Below are 6,694 nucleotides of genomic sequence, written 5' to 3' on the forward strand. Positions count from 1 at the left end.
TCACATGTTTCATAAGTTTTCAATTAAATAATTTATGTGTATACTAAGAATATTGTGATTGTTATTATTATATTAGTCACATCAAAACCACTTCAAAACATAATCCCTATTTGCCACAAATAGCACTGAACTTATTTTTACCCAGCCAAGTACTCCTGCTGAGAATGACTAAATTTGTCAAATTTTACACTATTAGATATTTATTAAAAGGTTACTGGTTTCTTTTTGGTTATATAGATGACAGAGAAAATTCTATGTTCTTATTATACCATTATTACATTTTAAAGATGATAAAACATTGCCTAAAGGGTTACGTTTTTATTTAATTGTTAAAAATTGATTTATAAGTATGCAGTTAAGTTTTTGATTCTGTTTGGATTACAAATGCTTTCCCCTATGCATTTTGTATTTTCTCTAAATTACACACTTAGAATGATTTCAAGGTACAGAATTTTCCATGTCAAAGAATAAATTTGATTAATCTACCTTAAAGTATTCACAATCTGCCGTTAATGTAAGTGTCCATTAAGCATTAGCATTTATTAGTTTAGATTTTGGTACAATATATTGTCAGAACTGTAATCTTTAGACAAGTGAATTAACCCTATGAAAAGCTTAGGCACACCTATTCTTGGTTTTCTATTTTAAGGAAAAACTTAAAATGGTGGAAAAGTTTACTATAGCATTAAAAGAATTTTTTAGATTAAACTTAAAAAAAGATTTAGTTGTGGGTTTTATTTTGTAATTTTATTTTATGGATTTGCACTCTGGATTTTTGTTGTAATTTTATTTTACCATTATTATTATTATTATTATTATTATTATTATTATTTGCTTTGCTGTTTTGATCATGAATGACTTAGATATCTGGAACTGGAGAAAAGACCTCTTTACCTTGCACTAGAATTTTCAAGTGTGTATGAAAGAAAGCACTTCTTTTTAATAGTTTGATTTTAAGTTGTCATAACCTGTAATTTTGTTAAAAAGGAAGAAAACCCATCAGCTGAGTACTGACAAATAGCCCTATAGTTTTATGGCATTGCTATTCCTCTGATTGTAGCTTAGGGGATGGCCATGTTTAATAAACAGACAAAAATTCTGGTATCTTGCCAATATGAGACACTTGAGATAACAGTATGATTAAGGGTATGCTTCTTCTGGTTCCAGGGACTAAAAGTCTTAAAGTTCATTGGCATAAAATTTTACCACACTTGTTACTGAACTTCTTTTCACTTCAGACCAATAGTTACCTGCCAAACAAAATTGTTGTTTAAAAGCCATATTTTTCTCTATCGATTTATATTATAATTTTATGTTTCTATTAAAATTATTTTGGTCCAAAATAGGATAAAGAGCACCTTGCAAACTACGTATAGTAACATGTCGTTTATTCAGAACCGTTAAGGAAGTGCCTAATTAATCCCCTTAATAACCAAACTTATTTTAATCATGGTGATGAAAATCATATTCACATATATTACATAATTTCTTGCTCTCTTAGAAGATATTAAAAATAATTTAGCCTCTTTTTGATGCCAGAAGTCACTATTATAAGCATTAATTACTGCTCTAGAGGCTTTTTGTTCATACTAGGAACATGAGTCTATTGATGAGGTTCTTTAAATGTCTGTGTCTTCTTTTTTAGATTTCTCTCTTCCCTTTCTAACGGTTACCTCTGATTTTAGGTATGATTACCTACCTATTGCAATTACATACTTGCTTGCAATTGGCCGGGGAACCTCATAACTAAACTTATTAAAAGTGAGACCCAAAAAGTCCAAAATAAAATTGAACATGAATAGGCCCTTAGTGAGAAGGGCCTAACGGGCTCTTTGATGAAATTTCTCTTGTCACTTCTCATCTTCAAGAGCCAATTTATATTTCAAGATGCACCTCTCATGTCCCCTTCTCTGTGAAGCCTTCCAAGACTAGTCACTTCTTCCCTCATCAGTGCATAATTTTAAAGACTTTAACATAATTAGTACACCCAGCTAGTACACCCAGAGCTAAGAACCCAGGCAGTATGTCTGTGATCTTAACCACTTCACTATTATTAAGAAAAATTATCCAAAATTTAGAAATAAGGTGTGGGGTAAGAGGCTACATGTCCTGACAAAGTCATGCTGGGGCATTGTTTAACAGGCAGGGTTTCATTCTTGAGAATGTGTCTGTGTTTAAACTTGCTATTTACCATTTGATTAGAACTCAGACACTATAAAGTTACAAAATAATTCATAGATTTCTCTCTGGTGGACAAGATATCCTCAAAAGTCATGGTTTTACTAACCTGTAGGCTGTTAGCCAAGTGTGTATCTAACCTAGTAATCTTATTCCAACCTTCTTTTTAATGCTGTAAACACCTAGTTTTTTGACTGTTCTTGGAACCAACTTTACCATTTTATTGGATCCCTCATTAATGAGACAAAATAATTTATAAATGTGTTAATTTTTTATTTGTATAAGAACATGTCGTTAACTTTATTAAAATCATACTTTGATTCTCTACTGTCTTTTTGTTGTATTAAAGAATGAAATTTTACCATTTTGAACCATCTTTGACTTTTTTTTTTTAGTAAGAGAAACAGATACATAATTTATACTTTCCTCAAAACCAAACTATTTTAGGAGAGCAGGGAAATTGTTCAGGCTACAAAGAAGTAGTTAGGTGTCCCAACTACTTCCTAAAATCACTAACCCAAAGCTCCCATAGGTCTTTGTAAATATTTCTTTTGTGATCTCCAGATGGCTATCATTTGTGTAGCTGCCTCACCCACGACTAGGAGTTCTGAAAGGACACAAGCCCTGTCTTGATAAACCTGAGATGATACTTGACATAGTAGGCTCATGATAAGTGTCGAAAGAATGAATTTTGAGTATGTGAGATGTTTTGGAATCTGTAAAGTATTATAAAATATTTTTTTCTCTAGTACTTCTATAAGTACTCTTGTACTTCTTATATAAATATTTACTTTCTTCCCAGTTTGGAGGAGGAAATGATAAGAATTTTTCCCCACACCTTTCACATTGGTGAGTTGCCATGCACAATCGTAAAACAGAAGCGATGGAGTTTAAATTACTTTGGACCAGCACGGCATCTTAGGTTCACGTTCCTCCTGGCCTAGGTGGCCAGTTGAATACGATTTGTTTTTCCCCCTTTCCTAGAAATAAAAGTAATTTCCAGAAATTGCACACCATGTTTTTATGTGAGTATATTAATCTGCAGTGGCTAAAACCTTTGCTACTGAGATTATTTTGGACAGTTGTGGTGTTGAACTGACCTTTGGAACATGCATCATCTATCCAGCAATGTTTTAAATAGAATGATCCCTTTCTATAACTGTATCTGTTTCAGCTCCAGGAAACATTTCTGCAAGACTAACCTGGGTTGTAGACATAGACTCTGGAGGCTTCAAACATCATCTCTTACTACACACAGCTATCACCAAGTAATTAAACTGTCGGAAGGCGGCTTTGTTCTGAGAGATTAAACAAGTTGCCTCTGTCTCAAAAGCCTGAGGACTACATTTAGAATCAGCAGAGATTTTATTTTTCAATTAAATCATGTTTATGGCTAACTCTATTTTCACGGAACATAGAAACAAAAATCTTAAAAAAAAAAAAAGAAAGACACACACCTCTTTAAGCGATCTTATCAACCAGGTGAGGAGCTGTGCAGGAAACTGTGGGCAGCTGTTTCCCTAGTCTACCAAGGGGGAAGTAGTGCTCAGAAACAGGTAAGCAACAGGGCTGATGGCTTCTGGGAGAAGCAGAATATTTCCTCTTCCATCTGCTGTTGTTTCCTATTAAAGGGGAAAAGAAAGGAAAAGAAATTATATGAAAGAATGACAAAAGCAAAAAATTTTCCCAGTTTTTGACATTATGCATATTCATCTCTTGTCAAGGTAAAGTCTGACTTCAGCATGTAAGAACAGGTCTTTTTAAAATTGGTCTATATCAAGTCAGCTGATAATAAGAGGTCGGGCATGAGTTTTTCACTTTTATTTTCTATGCATCTGTGTCGTGAGAATTATTTACAAGAAACATGGATTTAGGTTATTCTTGAAAGGTGATATTATAAAAACAGTAGGTAGTAAGATGGTGAAATTGCTAATTCTTTCTTGATTTAGATCAGTGGCTCCTAAACTTGGCTTATCATCAAGATTACCTGGGGAGTTTTAAAAATACAGGTTCTCAGGCCCCACCCTGGGAGGTTCCATTCAGGTCTGGGATGGAGCCCAAGAACCTATTTTTAAGAGGTTCCACAAGTGATTCAAATGAACAGCAGGCTTGGGAACCTAGGGTATAAATTATTAAGGTGGTTCCTTGCAACATTTTTTCTCCAACATTGAAAGCAGAGTGTTTTCTACAAAACCTCAAGAGATTTTTTTAAGTGATTAATCAAATCAGCCACACAGGGTCAGTCTCTCTCTATAGGCACGTGGCTGAAAGTGAATCTCACTTACAAAGCAGGAACCAAACTGGCAAGCTAGGCCAATTGGTGTGTCTCTCCAGTAAGTGGTGACAACCAAATGCCTTTTGCCTTTTGCACCAGAGGCTGAGGCATGCTTTCTTAGCTAGAGAAAATGGGATGACGCCCTAGACTCTTCCATGAATTTTCTCTGCCAGACTTGTGTCAAAACAAGTTGTCCTGAGACCAAGCACACCTATAGCATTGATAATATGTTGATAGCTGTCAAAATGATGAGGCTTCGGGCCCTTGTCAGAGTGGGCAACTTGGGAGAGGTGTGCACAGGGCCTTCTGTGGGACCCTTTGAGCTGTCTGTCAAAGGGAGACCTCATTAATGTCAGTTGGCCAGGTCAGCCATGAGTTGTTGATTTGTTCGTGAAGCAATCACCCAATTTTATTGTTAAAATAATCACCAAATATTCCTGCAGATGTCCTGCTTTGAGAAAGTTCAGTACCCATATCTAAACTTTCTAAGTTTGCAACAGATAAATTTGAGGGAGGTTTGTTCATTTAAAATAAAACGTGGTCAGATTTGCACCATCCCTCTTTGCACACAGCCCTTCAGTGATTTGGGCCTGTCTGTACAGGATGGTCATGGGATAAGCCAGGGGTCTCTGGTTCATCAACAGTCTCAGAAAACAGGAATACACTTCTCCCAGCTCCAATGAAGGACTCCCTCAGGGAGAATAAGGGAAACGTCTTTGGCTTGTGTCTATGAGATTAATTTGTCCAAGATCCACAGTACAACTAATAACTCCAGTTCCCATACACAAAAACTGAGACGAAAACATAACATGTTAGTTGGCTTAATGCAGTTTGAATGCTAAACTTTAGCATTAGGTAAGATATCTATTAAAAATGTGAACCAAAATTCAATTAAACAACAAATCTCATTTAAGAAATATGCACGGATTATATGCTTTATGGTGTAAACTGCATTTGGTTCAAACCAAATGTGCAGACAGATGGGCTGAGTAACAAAGGAATGAGCACGGTGGATAGCAGCCTTGCCAAAGCAGAGCTGCCTCAGGAGGTGCCTCTGACGTCAGCGTTGCTGTATGTAGCATCTCAGCAAAATACATTTGGGTTTTTTTTTTTGAAAGAACATGAAGGGATTTCTCCCATTTCTTTTGTAAATATCTACTGGCCTCAATTTTAAGACTGGCAATATTTTTGCCATGGTCACGGTCCAAAAAGAATAACCTTTATCTGCATTCCCATCACTTGTGCCCATTGAATAACTGTCTGTCTAAGCCTCTCTACTTTTAGAAATGGTCGTTTGTTTGTTTGTTTGTTTGTTTTGTTTTTCTTGGGAAGGGGGCGTTTAAGACAGAACTTTCAGATGCAGAACAACCATCAGAACCTTTGTAAACACTGTGTGGGAATCACCAGACATGTCCTTGCTTGTGCTGCTTTGAAAGTCATGCCTCCCTCATTCCATTCAGACTTCTTTGAGGGTAAGCAGCTGTCTCCAGCCATGTGAGCACTGTCTCATTTGAAGTGCTTAGGCATCGTGGTGTTGAAAATGCGACCTGGAATGTCTGGACAGTGTGGGCTGAAAACACACAAACATCTGCCATTTTCTAACCGTTCATCTTTAAAGTAACCACAGCCGTGCAGCAGTCCAGAGATAACATGACCTCTCTGTCCCCTCCACCCTCTTTGGGGCCAATGAGGGTTGGTTAGGGAGGCCCACCCACTCCTTACCCTGGCACCTTTATGTGGCAACTTGGCTCCCTGCTCCTTCTCTGCCTCCTGCCTGGCAGGAGCACGTCCTGTGGCTCTCTTCCCAGCCCCTCTACAGGCACATTCCCAGTGGGTGCCGAAAGCGTTTGGCTGAGCTTGCTCCTTTTTTCGACCCTGGCCTTGGTCTGCACCCCTGACCGGGCAGGCAGGCGACACAATAAGCCCTCAGCTTGTTCATTCTTTCCAGCTCCTGCTGCTTTGCCCTTGTAGAACTGGCTCTTCCCCCACTCAGCACAGAACTCAAATGCCTGATTTATGTCTGCTGACTTAAGAGAGAACGGAGCACAGTGAAATCCTAGCATCGCCCTGCTGCTTTGAGCAATAGCCACATTCAGAAGCACACAGCGGATGCTCAGTAAATGATTGCTGATGGAATGGATAGATGGATGGAGGCGTCAAGTATAATCTCTTCTGGTTTTTAAGTGATTTTCTACTAGATTCTGGATTTTGTGTAACATTTTGTATTCTTCCATTTTGTGC

General features: G+C 37.4%; 1 protein-coding gene across 1 annotated transcript in view; it reads left to right on the forward strand.

Moving 5' to 3' along the window:
* The window catches only part of ARMC2 (armadillo repeat containing 2), an 87,879-nt gene that overhangs the window by 63,613 nt on the left and 17,572 nt on the right, over window positions 1-6,694 (forward strand).

This window comes from Pteropus alecto, unplaced genomic scaffold, assembly GCF_000325575.1.
Source record: "Pteropus alecto unplaced genomic scaffold, ASM32557v1 scaffold79, whole genome shotgun sequence".
Classification (NCBI taxonomy): domain Eukaryota; kingdom Metazoa; phylum Chordata; class Mammalia; order Chiroptera; family Pteropodidae; genus Pteropus; species Pteropus alecto.